Genomic DNA, 16,502 nt, shown 5'->3' on the forward strand with positions numbered 1-16,502 from the left:
TACATTACATATTTCATAAAAGTGTTGTATTTGAACGAAATATGAAAAAATTACAGTAACTTACATACTTTTCAAAGAGACTGCAATAGCTAACTATTTAAAGGACATAATGCATACGGTTAAATCCTTCTTCGGTTCAATTGTTTCGTTCACGCTACCTAATCTGATTTTCGTGTCCAGTGAGAGGTTAATTTATTTAACAAATTATTAATTTCTTAACATTAACAAATTGCAAAAATTCAATAGCACTTCGATTAACAAAAAAGTGTTAATGTTAATTATACAGAAGAAAAATGGTATTATTGTGCACCTCACTCAGAGTATTCACAATCAGTACAAATAGGTTTGATTAAACGTGTCATTTTCATAATTAGACTGCGGATCTTTATACATTTACCATGAAAATGAGTAGATAAAATTCCAAACAATGGAAATGTTAAAAGAATTTGAGAACATCAATGTGTTATTTTCAACACACTGAAATTATTGAAGCAAGAAAAGAAATTGTACGCGGCGCATCTTCATTGAAATTAATGAAGATAAGTTTTACTTTGCATAAAGATCCGCAGTCTAATAATCATATACCTTAAAATCCGATGAAAATTATAATTTACAAAGGCGAATAGAATTTACTACGAAACAACACATACCTACGAAGTCAATAAAGAGATCATTGATTCAAATCAAAGCGTAGTTCCAGCGATGAAACATGAATAAACGGTCTTTAATTCCATGGAATAAATGAAGAAGATAGAATAACTTCATTAGTATTTAATAAATCACCTATTTCAATATTCAACGAGTTGAACAGTCATTTTCGTCGAAGTAGACGCACGCGTGTCTATTCATACCTCGCGTTCGCGCCACCTACAATTCCACGATGATTATCCCCGGGCAAAAAATGCAAGTCCGTTGGATTTTAAGCAGAAAATTTAGGTCTGCATAATTATCCGGGCTACGTGTTTAACTATTCCTTTTTTTAAATTCAGAATCTTCGCATTTAAAGTTCCCACTTATGAAATGCAACTAATTAAGGTCACATTAACCCGGTTTCAAAGAACTCTCGCTGTTAAAGGGGCACTGGTAAACCGAGAAACGAGGCAGCAGATAAGCAGCCGCGTGTTCGAATCTCGCCGAGAATGAGAAGACGGTTCCACGATGTTTCGAATATAATGGATTTTATGCGACTCCGGTTGGAGGGGCGGTGGTGGAGGCTGAATATTTCATGGATTCAGTTCGAATGAAAATCGGGTTAAAGCTGCGTCGAAAATACAAGTCGCGGGACAGGACGTATTGAGAGAGTATTTCGGCAAAGCTCGAAAAAAATAAAACTAAACGCGCAGCTCCGCCGCCGATGGTTCCTCGTATTTAGAAAAATGCGAAGCCAATCGAACCGGTGAGCGCTGCTTTTTTATTTCCCCATCGTCGCGGAGCATATATCAATCGGTTCGTGCAGAAATATCGCGTAGTTTTATGTTTGCATCACTTTTACCACCGTTTCGGCTAATTTGTCCCGCTTGCAGCTTATACGAGCCAAAGCGATATTGTCATATGGAAAAGGAACATTTATTACTACTCCCGAACCTAAACAAACGTAATATGCGCGCGTTGTTATTAGAGCTGCAACGATACAGGATTTTTCGTATGACATACGAACGTTACATTCTGCTGATACAGTAAATGTATCAGTTATGGCCAGTGCACCGTTTCTGGTCATCTGGACTATTATTCATAGTTTCTTATTTAAATAAATAGAATAATTTCTCCCTAAATCGCGCTCAGATTGTGCATAAAAATAAATAATTTGGGAAGAGGAGATACGATTATTCCTTGTTGACAATCGGTAACTATAAAAACAAGCTGCAACACTCGAATAATCGTATCTCCTCTTTCCAAATTATTTATTTTTATGCACAATCTGAGCGCGATTTAGGGAGAAATTACTGTATACAGGGTGTCGCAAAATTATTGTATTTCGAAGAAATGGGGGTTTCCTGAGGTTAGTTAAAGTAACTTTTTCCTTTACAAAAATTTTCTCCGAGGCATCGTTAACGAGTTATTTTAATGGAAAACATTGACTAATGAGAGTCCGGAGCCCAGTTCTGCTCATTGGCTCGGCCGACTCGTGTCAGCTTATATCGCCTCCTATTGGTCATTGTTTTTCGTTAATAACTCGTAAACAAAGTTTCGGATTGCATTTTGGCTAAGGAAGAAGTTACTTCGAATGACCTCAGAAACCACTCAATTTCTGGAAGTACCATAATTTTGGGACACTCTGTATTGTTTCTAATTCGAATAAAAAATAATATTTTACATATTTACAAAACTAATATATAAAATATCCATGGTATAATACATGTACAACAGACGAAAGAGTAGCAAAAATTATTTATCGTTTATCTTCCCCTAAAATCTAAATAAAAAATAACATTTTGTTTAAAAATAGGAAACAATAAATAAATTGTTTGTGGAATTATTTAAATGACTTTTTAATTTAAATAATTTTTTAATTTGTCGTCAAATTAATGGAACTACCTAGGAATTTTGTTTCTCTGTACCAGAAAACAAATAAAAGCTTGATCTTTAATTTTCGCGAGGTGAACCAAATCTCTGAACCCTTTAACATAGAACAGACGACTTCCGAAGTTGGTAATAGGTCTTGCACGAGAGTTTGGGAAGAGCACAAGTGTTTCAGTGATGGCAGAAAAGAGGGGGGGTGGAAGATGACGAACGCGTCTCCAAGCGCCGAGCCGCGGCAACCACGAATGAGAGTGTCGCAAAAGTCAATGGGATAATTTAAAGAGACATACGACTGATCATTAAAACAACCGCAAACCTCCTGCCGCCAATTACTTTGCACAAATTTCTTTGGCACAATAACGCACCTGCTCGCAGCCCGATTCCCATAAAAACAATTCTCACCCTCTAGATGCAGCCGCCTTGCCGAACACCGAATTGACACTCCCCTGGAACTTCTTATTCCTTAACGTTCAACTAATCGACCGAAGGAAATACGTTTTTCTCGATTCGTCGCGTGATAATACGGATAGATGAAATTCGAGGGAGATGTTAATTTCATTGTTAGCATTCAGAAAAAGTATTTGGTATAGAAATTAATTGCATACGCTTCTGAAAGAAATTTACCATTTGCTTGTTATTTTTCATGAATGAGGTTATTACAATAATAACATGCACTTTATTAAGAGATACCGGTTTCTTTTGCAACAAGTTGCTACTTCTATCAATTTCAATATTGTGACTCGTTACTGCGATATAGCGCCGATTTTCAAAAAAGTTGCATGGATCTATCAATTTGGCAATCCTTTTTGTATTCAAACTAAGTATTGCTATTTAATGTTTAACATTTTTACAATAATAATAATAATTATTATTTATTTATTTATGTATACAGATAGAAAATCCTTTTGTAATAGAAGAAGTAATAAAAAGAAAAATAGATTCATCGGTAGTTTGACGTGTATTTTTACAATAATGCCATTTAGGGGATTAAGTAATGAATTGTGAATGATCGTTTACCAAACGTGCAGTTTAAATGTTCATTCACTAGCCAGGTCACCCTTGTAACTTTAACTTATAATCATAAGTTAAACACGTGCCACATATTTGGTTCTCATTAGCGATTTTGTTCATATACTCGCAACTGCCATATTTGTACTCGAATATCCAATTACAACATCGCCCCCGTTATTGAGCTCCTAGCGAAAAATGATATCTGATATCAATACGTTTACTTCGTGCATGACATAATACTATTTCTACTTAATTCAATCGCACTTTCATTGTCGCAATAAATCTCTGTCGCATTGTCTAATAAATTATAAGTTTTCATATAAGAAATTCCTTAAGTAAATGATTTCTTTTGTAATATTCGATAGAGCCATATATTTGGTTTCCATAGTTGAAACTACGACAGATTTTTGCTTTTTTATTATTCCATCATAATCGCACTTTCATTGTCGCAATAAATCTCTGTCGCATTGTCTAATAAATTATAAGTTTTCATATGAGAGAGATTTAAGAAATTCCTTAAGTAAATGATTTCTTTTGTAATATTCGATAGAGCCATATATTTGGTTTCCATAGTTGAAACTAGGACAGATTTTTGCTTTTTTACTATTCTATCATAATCGCACTTTCATTGTCGCAATAAATCTCTGTCGCATTGTCTAATAAATTATAAGTTTTCATATGAGATTTAAGAAATTCCTTAAGTAAATGATTTCTTTTGTAATATCCGATAGAGCCATATATTTGGTTTCCATAGTTGAAACTGCGACAGATTTTTGCTTTTTTACTATTCCAATTAATTGGAATCTTTTGTTGCTTGTAGTATATTTTATACATTATATTATACAGAATGCCTCACACAAAACTAAAGAAGTTCATCAAAAAATCTCTGTTATTTTTTAGAAATATCGAAAAATTTTATTAACAGAAGTTCTTCAGACAGGGAAATCTGTAATATGGCGGTACTATTTTTTTTGTAGCTGACAAATTTTCGGAGATTTCAAGGTGGTCTTTACTTTCTTAATTAGAATCACATTTTTTTTTAAACATTAGTTGATGCAGCACGATATTTTCTGCAAATTCGTTTTGATCTATTTATGTTGAAAAATGATTAGTTCAACAGATATTTCGTGTTATTACCCGATGAAAATACATTTGCAAATTGTGAAAACCTTAACGTGCACAATATGCAGTTCTGGGTAAAGCAAAATTCGGAATTAAATATCTGCTAAACTAATTATTTTTTGATATACATAGGTCAATACTTTTTTATACAAAATATTGAGCTGCATCAACTGATGTATAAAACTATATTGTTATAATTTGTAAAAGTGGCGGGTACCTTAAAATTTCTGAAAATTTTCCAGCTTCAAAAAGAGTATTACCGTTATTTTATAAAGCTCCTTGACCTGAACAACTTTTGTTCAGAAAATCCTTTAATATCTCCAAAAATAACAGAGATCTTTTGGTGGCCTCTTTTAGCTGAGACACCCTGTATTATAGTATATTTTATTACATATTTCATTGTTCCTTTGAAATACTTAAGGGAAGGCGTTCAGGCAAGAATCAACTACCAGTAATTTTCCAGACAAAACTTTAAAAATTTGCATTTTGATAGCATTTCTTATGCTGATTCGAATTATGAAAAAATGATTTTGCCAAGCAATTTTTAAATTAATAAAAATAATTTCAACTCGAAAATTTTATTATTGTTCGAGTTATATTAATTTTAGTATTAATTGTTGATACTACGACCGTCTATATATGATTCTATTCAGATGACGGATAAGAGATAAACACTAACGACAACAATTTTATTCGACAATATCGAATAAATGACCAATCGAATAAAAATTTATCTAGATAAAAAATTCATACTAGTAAATTCACCGCAGTAACGAGATATCTCGTCTACAGTAACGAAAGGGTTAGTTATAAATTGTGGACTCTCTAAAAATTATGAAATCTTTGCTATTAACTAATGTGTTAGTACGCGTTCCGCTGTCTTCCAATGAATAAACTTTAAATTTGCGCAAAGACAACTTAATCAATTACTTGCGAAAGCTATATCGTGTCATCATTATCCTGTGTCGCAGGTTTCTCAATGCCCAAAATATTTGCTATTTGATCATTCTGTTTCATTTCTCCACCAATTGACGAATCTCTTAAATGATTATCTTTAATTAATGAATTTTAAATTGTCTGAAATTTTCCTTTGGCCTAATTATGTTTCTGTGAGCTAGTTTCCGAACTCTTGATTTTATATGCATCCTTAATTTTTCAGTAGAATTTATGTTTGGATACGGTAACGGTGTTTGCAGATAATGTAACATGCATGATAAATATTCTTTAGTAATTAGTAAAATACGGTGTTATCTTCTAGCTTGTAGCTTTTGAGTATTTTTTAATGCAATGTTGCTTGAACATTGCTTGAACAATAATAGTATAGAATTAGCGACTCGCTAAACTCGATCATTATATTGCCCATAATATAATAATTAGACCGTGCATTTATGTTAAAAATGAGAGTATGAAAAGAGAATTTATGGATATCGATATGTTATTTTCAACTTATCCAAAATGATTAAGGAAACAATGCAATTTTTACTTGGCTCCGAATTTCTGCCATCGATACAGACAATTTTCATTCTGTGTCAAGAATCAAAAGTTGCATAAAATGATTGATGGGCTTTCCTGCTGGATAGAAACTCTTTGTTCAGCGCTCGCTGCTCTATTTTCATCGATATTCCTACATACGTACAAAGCATAACAAAATGTCGATTCATCAGATAAAATGGTACGTTTTCAAAAATTCTCCGGTTGAAAAATATATTTTCGTCTATGTGTACATACGGACAGCGCGGGTGGGTTAGTGAACACTTTCACAGTCAAGTGTATGTACGTCATAAATGTAGATGTTATCATGTTATACAGAGCAGTGAACTGTCGGCGCAGCCCCCCCCCCCCTAAAAAAGGCGAATTTACATGAAAAAATAAGTCGAAAATGTGGAACAGAATTTTTTCGTAGAGCGCTTTGTGTACGAAAAAATCGAGTTTGAATCTCGACTATACATGCAAAGCAGTTTCGCTAATGTGTCTGTCCATTATCTACCGTTTCCACTTATCACGAGCATCATTATATATGTGCTACGAGATTTCCAATACTGACATTTGCAGATGTGAAACTCATTTGAAAAGATGTTATGAATTTTCAATTCATCTTTCCATATGGATTCATTTGTGTTTAAACCACAAATTCACTAGTATATTAATAATGAAAACAATATTTAAGAATTTAGAATATAATATAACCACTTGCACTATGAATATTTTCTCAGCTACGTTGATTAACACTTCTTCATTCATAATCATTTGAGAAATGAATCAAATTTTATTTTGATTTAAAAGATAAATGACTAACATTCATATTTAATAAATCATGTGCAAAATATTCATCTGACACGTTGTTATAATGCAAGGGATTAATAAAGTAATAAATGTAGGTTCCGTCTTAGAATTGTTGACATTGTTTTAATCGTATTTTAACGACTACTTTATTTTATTTCTATTATCAGCATATTTGTTACTATATTTGTTAAATGTGAATTGCGCCCATAAAATGGTAAATATTAGTTTCAATTTCTCATTAAATAATCTACGTATTATAAGGATACAGAATAAATAGAAGTTGGATTTGTAACAATAATGCAAATTCGACCAAATTTTATTGATTACTGTTTTCCCTATCCGTCCAATTATTTTATCTTCAACTTTATATTTCAGCGAAATAGTTTCACGCAGAATCAAGCTGCATACATTGAATTGATCTTTGCAATTTTTAATTATTTGTAGCTCACAGCACTGTTAAATAATTTCTATGAAATTTTCACGTAGCTCTCTGTCACCGAGATCAGTAAATCGATGCAATTATTGCAAAAAATTGTTTAGAACATTGTCTAGTTAACTGGTCCCTTTAACTCAAGAAAATAGGTATGTTATTCGGTTCTATTAAAAAAAAGTTACTGCGTTTTAACAGGTGCCGGAATATTAGTGTTAGTCAATGTATTTTCTTTATTCTTTCAAATTCGAATATAAGTGTTATATTTCACATTAAAATTTTGCAGTCGTGAACGTCTTACTTTCAAGCCATATTGCGCATTATTTGCAAACTCCTCTGTACGATACGGTAAAAACTGCAGCGAACGAAAACGGAATAATAAAGTAATAAAACCAAGAGAAACTACAGTATAAAAGCATTCTTTGCGAGCCCGACCCATCAAAGATCCTCGGGCTCCGGAACACATGATACACATTACAAATTTTAACAACTGCTCTAACCCTCCGGTTAAGAATCAAAATTTTCTACGATGTTGAATGTGCTAAAACTTTTAATACCCGAAACTTTCAATATAATACGCCGTAGATATAAAACGATGGAGAATTATCTGAAGACCGGAGATTTCAAAGAGGTATTGTGATCTTTCAAGAGGAACATAAAAAGAAAAAAGAAAATCTTAAACACGAGTTGCAAGTGGGCACTCGGGTGCTCGGTTATTGACATTGGGGTTAAAGGTAAACTAGTTTAAAAAGGAAATGCTTTCAGCAGTACTGGACGTGGTATTTATTCCCGATTATCATAATACCCTTTCTTAACCGTTGTACTAAAATACTGAAACATCAAATGAATTTCTGTTTGTTATCTCGACAGTTTTGTTATCTCACTGTGACGTCACTATTTACTGTGCACGGTATTTGAAAACTACATTGTGTAATATAATTTGGAGAAATGAAACTTTTCATTGAAGCGAAATTGAACGAAACTGTATCGAAAAATATAATGCCCAGTTTGTTTGAAAATTTATCATAGACGCACAAGATCCACAATAGAAAAATGCACTCGATTTGTGTTATACAATTGTAGTATGCTACATTGTAGTTGTTAATTATACAACGTATTGGACAGAAAATTTGAAATGTCTACAGCGAAATTGAAAGATTAAGTTTTTAGTCGTATCTTTCTTTATCAAAACACATCAATCATGTGTCAAACGTATGAAAAATTTAATCTTAATTATGGCAATCCATAGAGTAAGTAAATAATACAGAACAATAAATATCGTTGTTACTGTAGAAATACGTATCTTCAAAATTAATAACCTGACAGATGCCAATTGTGAGTAGATGCTGTAGTAAACGCTACTCATAGCTTATGTAGAATTTACGAAATAGCTGGTTTCATGAGCGACGTAAATGTAACGAGAGAAAATAAAATTCTGTACAGAGTACTTCAATTATGCTGTGGAAAATGTTTTGGATGGAGGTTGGACGATTTCGGAAAATAGATATTACAACTTGACAGAAGTAATACTGAGAAGTGGTACCAGCATTACAACGTTTATCTTCTTAACTCCTCGCCTGATAATAATGAGCGAATTTCGTGATGCAAATTTCCAACTGAATTTAATAAATGTTTCCGTCGCGATAGGTAAGTAAAAGACCACTTTGCTTTGATTAATATATCAAAATAACTCTATACTCATATTAACAAAAAAATCATTTTTAAAGTATTAATAATAATAAAGTACTTCTATCGACCGCAACCATGCAAATATATCATAACGTGAGAGATAAAATTAATGTTCAAAAGTTACGTTTCAACATCGATATTTAATTTTAATTAAAATTCGTTTTAAAACTTTCGAACTGAAGGCTTTATTACTATTTTATAGCAAATAACGATTTGCAATGACATTTTAAAATGCGCGATTAAAGTACGTTTAAAACATATTTCGAAGGTATCCTCAGGGATTGATTTCAAATAGTCACTCCGCATAATGTGTGTGTAAAATCTCGAGTTCTTCTTCAAATAATTTTTCAATCATTTACAAATAATCTTTTCTACTTGTCTCCAACTACATTCCTGCGATATTTTCAAGTGGTGAATGTCTGAACACACGTCGCCACATACCATGTTTAATGAGTTACTATGAGTTATTATTTACCATACTTAATGAGTTACTTATACACGAATTTAAAATAGGAAAAGAGTTGAGAATCTATAAAACAAAATGTATTGACGAAACAACAAATATGATCGAGTTTAAAGGAATGACAAGACAATAGGTTCATTTAGTATATAAAAGCAACTCCAGGAAATAATACTGGAGGGGTAATCAAAAAATGTTCTTCGCAGCCAGAGATGATTGATTGCCTCCTCAATTCGATTCAATTTTCTATTTTGTCTTCATTTCTCTCATCATTCAGCCAATGATAGGTACTTTCACTTTATCGTGTCACGCTATCCATATTGCTACAAACTGTACTACATTTTCATTGATTGTGTTCGATTTATCTAAAAAATATACAATGAACTCGTAGTTATATAGAATAATATCTAAAAGTGTTTCATTTCCAATTTCCAATAGATCGCGATGAGCGTAAAATTCTTTTCAAGTATCTCGAATTTAAAGGTCACATAGTTAACAAATTAAAACACTTCAGTGATGCGGTGCATAAGCAATATTTCATTACTCAGAGTAGAAATGTTTCCTTCCGTCGATATGCGAAACGTTACGATTAGACTGCGGATTGTATGCATTTATGAAAAAGATAGATACAAGGAACACAAAATCGTAACGAAATAAAATTCTCAATTTAAATTAAGTAATTAAGTAACTTATATTAACTAATTCTTAAATTAAAAGAATTTAAGAATATTATTACGTTACTTTCGTTTTATCGTGATTATGAAAAGAGAGAAGACATTTCCGTGTAACTTTCGTTTCTAATGAAGCAAGTAGCACGCCGAAACGAGAACGCGGAACAGTAAAAATTCTCTTTGGAAACAATACTTACAGATTCTCGGACGCTGGATATTCCATCGGCCGAGGTCACCGAAGCACATGAACTAGAAACGGTCCGTTGATTAGTGGAATTCGCAGGTAAGTGTTTCAGCATTAATCTTCCACGGCACAAGAGTGTACTTCGTCATAATCCAGTTGGCCGGGAACGAATTCGTCAACGGTTTCCTCGGTCCCTCACAAATTTCGCGCTTCACACTTCGTTAAACGATATAACACTGACACACTGCTTGATTAAAACGGATGTTTATTTAGTTTGCATTATCCGTGCACATCGTCGCCGCGTTACACTGGCTCCACGGGAAACGTTTATTCAGAAGCGCGTTTCGACGCGTTGGAATGTCATTAAACGCGAATAAATGCTGCGATTATTCATATGCAGGATCGCGCCGCAACGAAACTGCGTTTTGAAAAGAACGTCAGTCAGCCGGAGATAATTGAGAAAATGGAAAAAATTGTGAATCAAGTGGTCAAGACTTGTTTGGACTCGGAGAATAAATACTGTTATTCGACTCGATTTAGTTTCTCGCAATCAATTGAAATTATCGCGTAACCTATCTACGGGTATTTTGAAAAATATATTCAGCTAAATTCATAAATCAAATAATAAATGATTCTAAGCATACTCGGTTATATTTTTTTGTCAAACAAGTCTTCAACATTGTATTCGAACCATAATTTGCGATTTATAAATCTAATATGAGATTCACACACATGTTCACATGTTCATTCATCAGATATGAATGGCGAGTACGATTTCGTGTTTTGTTTGAAGAAAGATAAATTACGTTTTCTTTTTTTTTTTTTAATAAAATTGCAATTAATATCGTGATATTGGGAAAGTGTATGACCTTTCCCTTTCATCTTTATTACATTTCATTAAGATTGCACTTAATAAAGTGTGCCAAGCACAATTCGTACGTATGCTCGTAAAATCGATCTAGCTTCGTGTTAAACAGAGACGTATTTACAAAGGTAAAAATTGTGGCGTGAATTCTGGTACGAAGTACCGTTCGAGTTCAAAGCCTTAATAATATTTAATAGCCCCTTGCGGTACAAATTATTGGAACAGTCTGCGCTCTCATTAAAGTGTACATTGATAAAATTAATTAGTTCTTGTGACCCTTAACAAAGAGTCACTAATCAATTTGCTTCAGTTCATTTCCCTGCACCAATATTCATGCACGCGTAGCGTGTACAGCGCTGACTATGAAAAATAGGTTTAATAAAATTCGACACATTTATACAGAAATACGTAAAAGTTAAACACTCTTCTGCGACGGTAACATACGAAATTTAAAAATCGCTATGAAAATAAATATTTGTCGATCATTACCAAGGCAATGAACGACTTTCCCACTGTTTTAATTAAATTGTAAAATAGCAGTTTGTACTCGCATAGAATTGTATTAAATACAACACACTCGTTTCACGAAATAGGAGCAACATATTAACAAATAAAAGTCGTTGATATCATAAATGGTACGTTAACGTATCGTGATTTTATATCACAATTGATCATCTTTTTCAAAAGCACGAAATCGTGATTGATAAACACGTAATACTGGCAATGAACATTGTCAACACTATTTCGAGAAACAATCCAAAGTAATCACAGATCCGTCTCTTTGATTCTCGTCCCCCAAAAAAGCAAGCGATTCAATCAATACCGTCGAAACACAATTTTTACGTTGGACATCATACATATTCGAAAAACGACATTTTTCAAAAAATAACTCGGGTCGGTAAATTACGTTGGAAAACGAATTTCGTGAAATAAAAGCACCGCGTACAGGTTTTTCTAATGCTCGTGAAGCCGCCGAGATAACAAGCTTTTATTACAAATTCCGGCACAACCGAATGGGAAACGACTCCATATGCAAAAGTAAGTCGGAAATGTAGAACAAACTTCTCTTAATGCACGGGAATTTATAGAGAAACCCAACTTTGAAAATGTTCCGTACCACGGTAACATTCGCGTTCGCAAAGTCACGAAATCCGACGAATAACCAAACGAAATTCCGCATTCCTCATTTACTTTCGCAAAACAATTATCTTTTCGGTTGCTCGGCGATTACGTTCCGCGTGCGAATCCGTTGGAAAAATTTGTATGCCCGCGGCGCGAGCCAGAGAGATTTATAGACGGATATTGTATCGCACAGGTTACAAAAACGAGAAGTCGAACGAGCGACGCGTCGCATACAGGAGCCGAATAAAACCTAATCGAACGCCTTGAACTTTGCGCGGGACCGTTCGATTAGAAACGGAAAAATCACCGTTCGATTAAATCGCCGGTTGGCGTCGAATAGGGGTGGGGAATGCGATCGGGAAGGGTTTTATCGGATAGCGTTATCTCTTTCACGCTGGCGTGGATCGCCAGCACGTCGCGGGACAATGTTGATTAGCCGGTTTAATTGCAAATTATTGGGCCGTCGCGTCGCGTCGCGTCGCGAGATTCAATCGCGCGGACTCCATTCGCGACCCGTGACCGCAAAATCGCCGCGTCTCTACGCCTTTTCCGTCCCTCCTCGCCGTCATCTGTCGCAACTCGATCCACCCCGACGACTTTTCTTTATTGCTTCTACAACGCTAAGCTCGGGTATTTGCTCGCCGACACGCTATATTCCTCCGCAAATAGAATAGAATCGTTTCCTCTCGTGAGAAAGAATAATTCCTCGCGGCCGCCGGTCTGTGTACTTTTCCGCGGAAATTAAGAGGTTTCCTTCCCGGTGGAATTCAAAGGCCGCGCGGTACCGCGACGAAAAACTGAATGTCTAAAATATTTCGTTCGACCGTATGAATATTCATCCGCATCGCATTATCACCGGGAATTTCCGCACGCCGCCCGGCCGCGGTTCCGCGAGAACGGAACTCGGAGTCGACAAGCCGCGCACGTGAAAGACAATTCTCTGGGAACGCGGCGAGATGAATTCGGGGCGAGCGAATTCGTTGAAATTGAAAAAAAGTTCGCGGTCGGACAGGTCGGACACGTTCGCGGCATCGGGAACGTAGAGATTCTGCGGAGAAATATGTTGGAGCCGCTTATCGGTGCTGATTTATCGGCAACGATTTCACGGCGAGGTTAAAACGCAGTCGGCCCGAATCGCAAGGAAGTCCTTTAATTAAAACGCGAAGAGAGAGAGAGAGAGAGAGAGAAAGAGAGAGAGGCAAAAAGAAGACGTTCCGAATCAATTGGGGATCGCTTCTCGTTAGCGAGGAGTCACGCTCGAAATAAAACCGCAAATTGTGAAACGAAATTTAATAGGGTAGACCGCGCGCGCGAATTTCAGAGTATAATCCGGCGACTCATTGTAAAAAGTACAGGCAGAAATTAATTGGAACGAATTTGCACGCGTCGTATTTGCAGGCGGGTCCGTGGCACCGCGCCGTGGCACGAATGGCACGGTCTACGCGTCGCGGGATGCGTCGAGCTGCATCACTGGAAACCGCTCGCCGGTCTTGTTACGCGCAGCGTTATCAACTTTAATTGCCACGATTCTTTTCTCTCGCGAGTGGCCCCTCGAAACCACTCCGCGGCACAGAGGCTCACATTGAAACCTTAAGTTGGACGATCCCGTATGCATGTATTTCGCACTCGACACGTGATCTCCAAAGTACGTTGACCGCTCGTAGATCGAGTGGCGTGGCACGACCGGGTCCCGATGGGATCGGTACCTCGAGGCGAGGAGGCAGCACCACATCCGAAAAACTACGCGTCGCGACCGTTTACTTTCACGTTCGAACTCTTCCTTTGGTCCGTGCACATCGGCGCGTTAAATCTCGATCGACATCACTGGGCCGGTCGATGGAGACGTTCGTCGATCGCCGCGGATCCCGGAACGGAGCGACGGGCCTGTCACGGAGGACGAGTGCGGCACGTCGTCGGCAACTGTCGCGGAATTTCAAACTGACACTTCACGTTCGTATTGTTTTGCCCTCGAACGGCACAGGGACGCACAACGAGAAACGGTCACACAACGTACACGACGACTTCCGGCGACGGGAAATCGATTTAACCGGAATTATTGGCTTTTCGACGGCGATTAATCGAGCGTCGGTTGAACCCGCGACGCGACCTGCACGTAACAGCGACGAGACTAGGCGAAGCGGCGTGTGACCGCACGCGAGAACTCCCGGCGTGCGTGCGCACCGAGCGCAGAACGACGAATGAACGAAAGCGCCACGGCCGAAACTTCGCGAGCCCCACCGCCCTTTCGGCGCTCGCGAAGTTACGCGCGACGCCGACCGATCGCCGGCGAACGCTGCCGAACGTGCACGAAGATCGATGGACAGGGTTTCCACGGTGTTGCTACAAGATAATTAATCGGTGGAAATATAATGCCCGATCGTGGAGCTTTACGCCGCTACTTCTGTTTTATGAAACCCGGCTGGCCCGGACGTGATCACAAAAGAAGGCCGCCACCGCCGACATCGTCGCTGACACCGCCGAAGCCGACGCCAACGCCGACGCCGACGCCGACCCCGACATCGCGCGTAAGTATTACGTCGATCGCGCGATTACCTTTCCCCCGATGCCGCAATGCCGTTAATAAAACTTTTTCCTTTCACGCTGCCGGCCCCATTCACTTTCCCTGCCCCTCTTCTTTTTTTTCACTTTCGACCATAAGCATCATACAGCGACCCCATCTTGTTTTACAACTTTAACTCGACCGGCATCCAATCCATATGGGCTAAAATGCATTATTAGACCGCCGTTCCCGGCCCGGTCTGATCCAGTCAAATAGGACAGTGAGGTAGATTACAATTATTTTATTATTTTGTTTTATTTATTTTTTTAATAAAAATATGCCTTAATGAATAATAATAAAAATGTTTAATATGCCTTATTTAATAAATATGAAATTAATTATGTAGGAAAACAAAGCAAAGGCGCAGCATTCAATCACCCCACAGTAACCGGCTGCACTAATCTATTCTTTCAATGATTTATATCACAGTGTTCACATCAGACGCGTCATTCCCGTTCCATGCCAATCACGGTCTGGCTCCGATCAAACGGAAAGAATATTTTATCGAAACGAGACAACGTTGAGTGGGACGGATCTCCGAAAACATGAACTAAATGAATAGTATCGTTATGTTTACATCTTTTGTTACGTGCAAAACAATTTTAGAATCTTTTTGGGTCATAGATTATGGTATTATCTTTTTTTAATACGATGAAAAATTAGATTTATAAATTATTAACATTTGTTTAATTAATTGATTATTCAAATTTTTACCCGTATTTTTCGCATATTTTATAGTATCTATATAAAAATAGATATTTAGGTTACAGTTCTATCGAATAATGAATTGTTAGAATGAACTGAAACGTATGCATTTCATTTACGTCATTTCACTACATGAAATGATATCATATTGTAGATCATTGTATTCGTCTCAACAAGCGTTGTTATATTATGGATAAAAAAAATACAGGGTCCCATTTAAAAATATTAATTTGACTTCAATATCTCCGCCACCGCCACACCTGTAGGAATATCGTTAATATCAACTAACGTCCCCCTCTATACTAAACAACTATTTGATAACTATTCGATAATCTCGTGAAATATTGGGCTAAATAAATCAATGCGGAGAGTGATCTGACGCGGAGATGTTTGGTTTGACGCAGCGGTCTTTCATGCATCGGCTACAAATAAATCGTTCTAACTGCTGCAGATGCAAACCGATGTAAAAAATTCTTTCTCGGACATCTTCTGTAGGATCTACCAAGCACTTTTCTGAAAGATTCATCGTGACGCAGCGCGAATTCCACCTTGTAGCTCAAATCAAAGCAGAAACGAAATCGAAAAAATAAGGGTTTAAAAGGAAGACAATTTTAAGGAGTTAAATTATGCTTGACCCTTTATCGTTCCTAGGATTTCTAGTTAAAAGTATGTTCTTCAATCGTATAGAAAGTGGATGTAATTGGATGAAACCTAAACAAAAGTTGAATTAGGTAAAGAACAACTACTAATAGTCGTTCCGGAATAGACGTTTTACCGCATTATCAAATTGCTTGAAACACAATACGAGGTGATTTTTGGCAACTAGCAACATGAAAAATATTAATTCATGGAAATAAGAACCTGTATCTAAAGGTTCATA

General features: G+C 36.5%; 1 protein-coding gene across 2 annotated transcripts in view; it reads right to left on the reverse strand.

The window, feature by feature from the left end:
- LOC117220831 (potassium channel subfamily K member 6) overlaps positions 1-14,538 on the reverse strand; it is a 1,018,768-nt gene extending 1,004,230 nt beyond the window's left edge. For both annotated transcript variants that reach the window (XM_076528337.1, XM_076528335.1), the window contains exons 1-2: positions 13,939-14,538; positions 10,384-10,788 (exon numbers count right to left, since the gene is read on the reverse strand). The gene's annotated coding sequence lies outside the window, so the exon portion shown is untranslated. The remainder of the gene's footprint in view (positions 1-10,383; positions 10,789-13,938) is intronic.
- Between the last annotated feature and the right edge of the window lie 1,964 nt (positions 14,539-16,502).

The sequence above is a fragment of the Megalopta genalis genome, chromosome 1 (genome assembly GCF_051020955.1).
Source record: "Megalopta genalis isolate 19385.01 chromosome 1, iyMegGena1_principal, whole genome shotgun sequence".
In the NCBI taxonomy this organism is placed as follows: domain Eukaryota; kingdom Metazoa; phylum Arthropoda; class Insecta; order Hymenoptera; family Halictidae; genus Megalopta; species Megalopta genalis.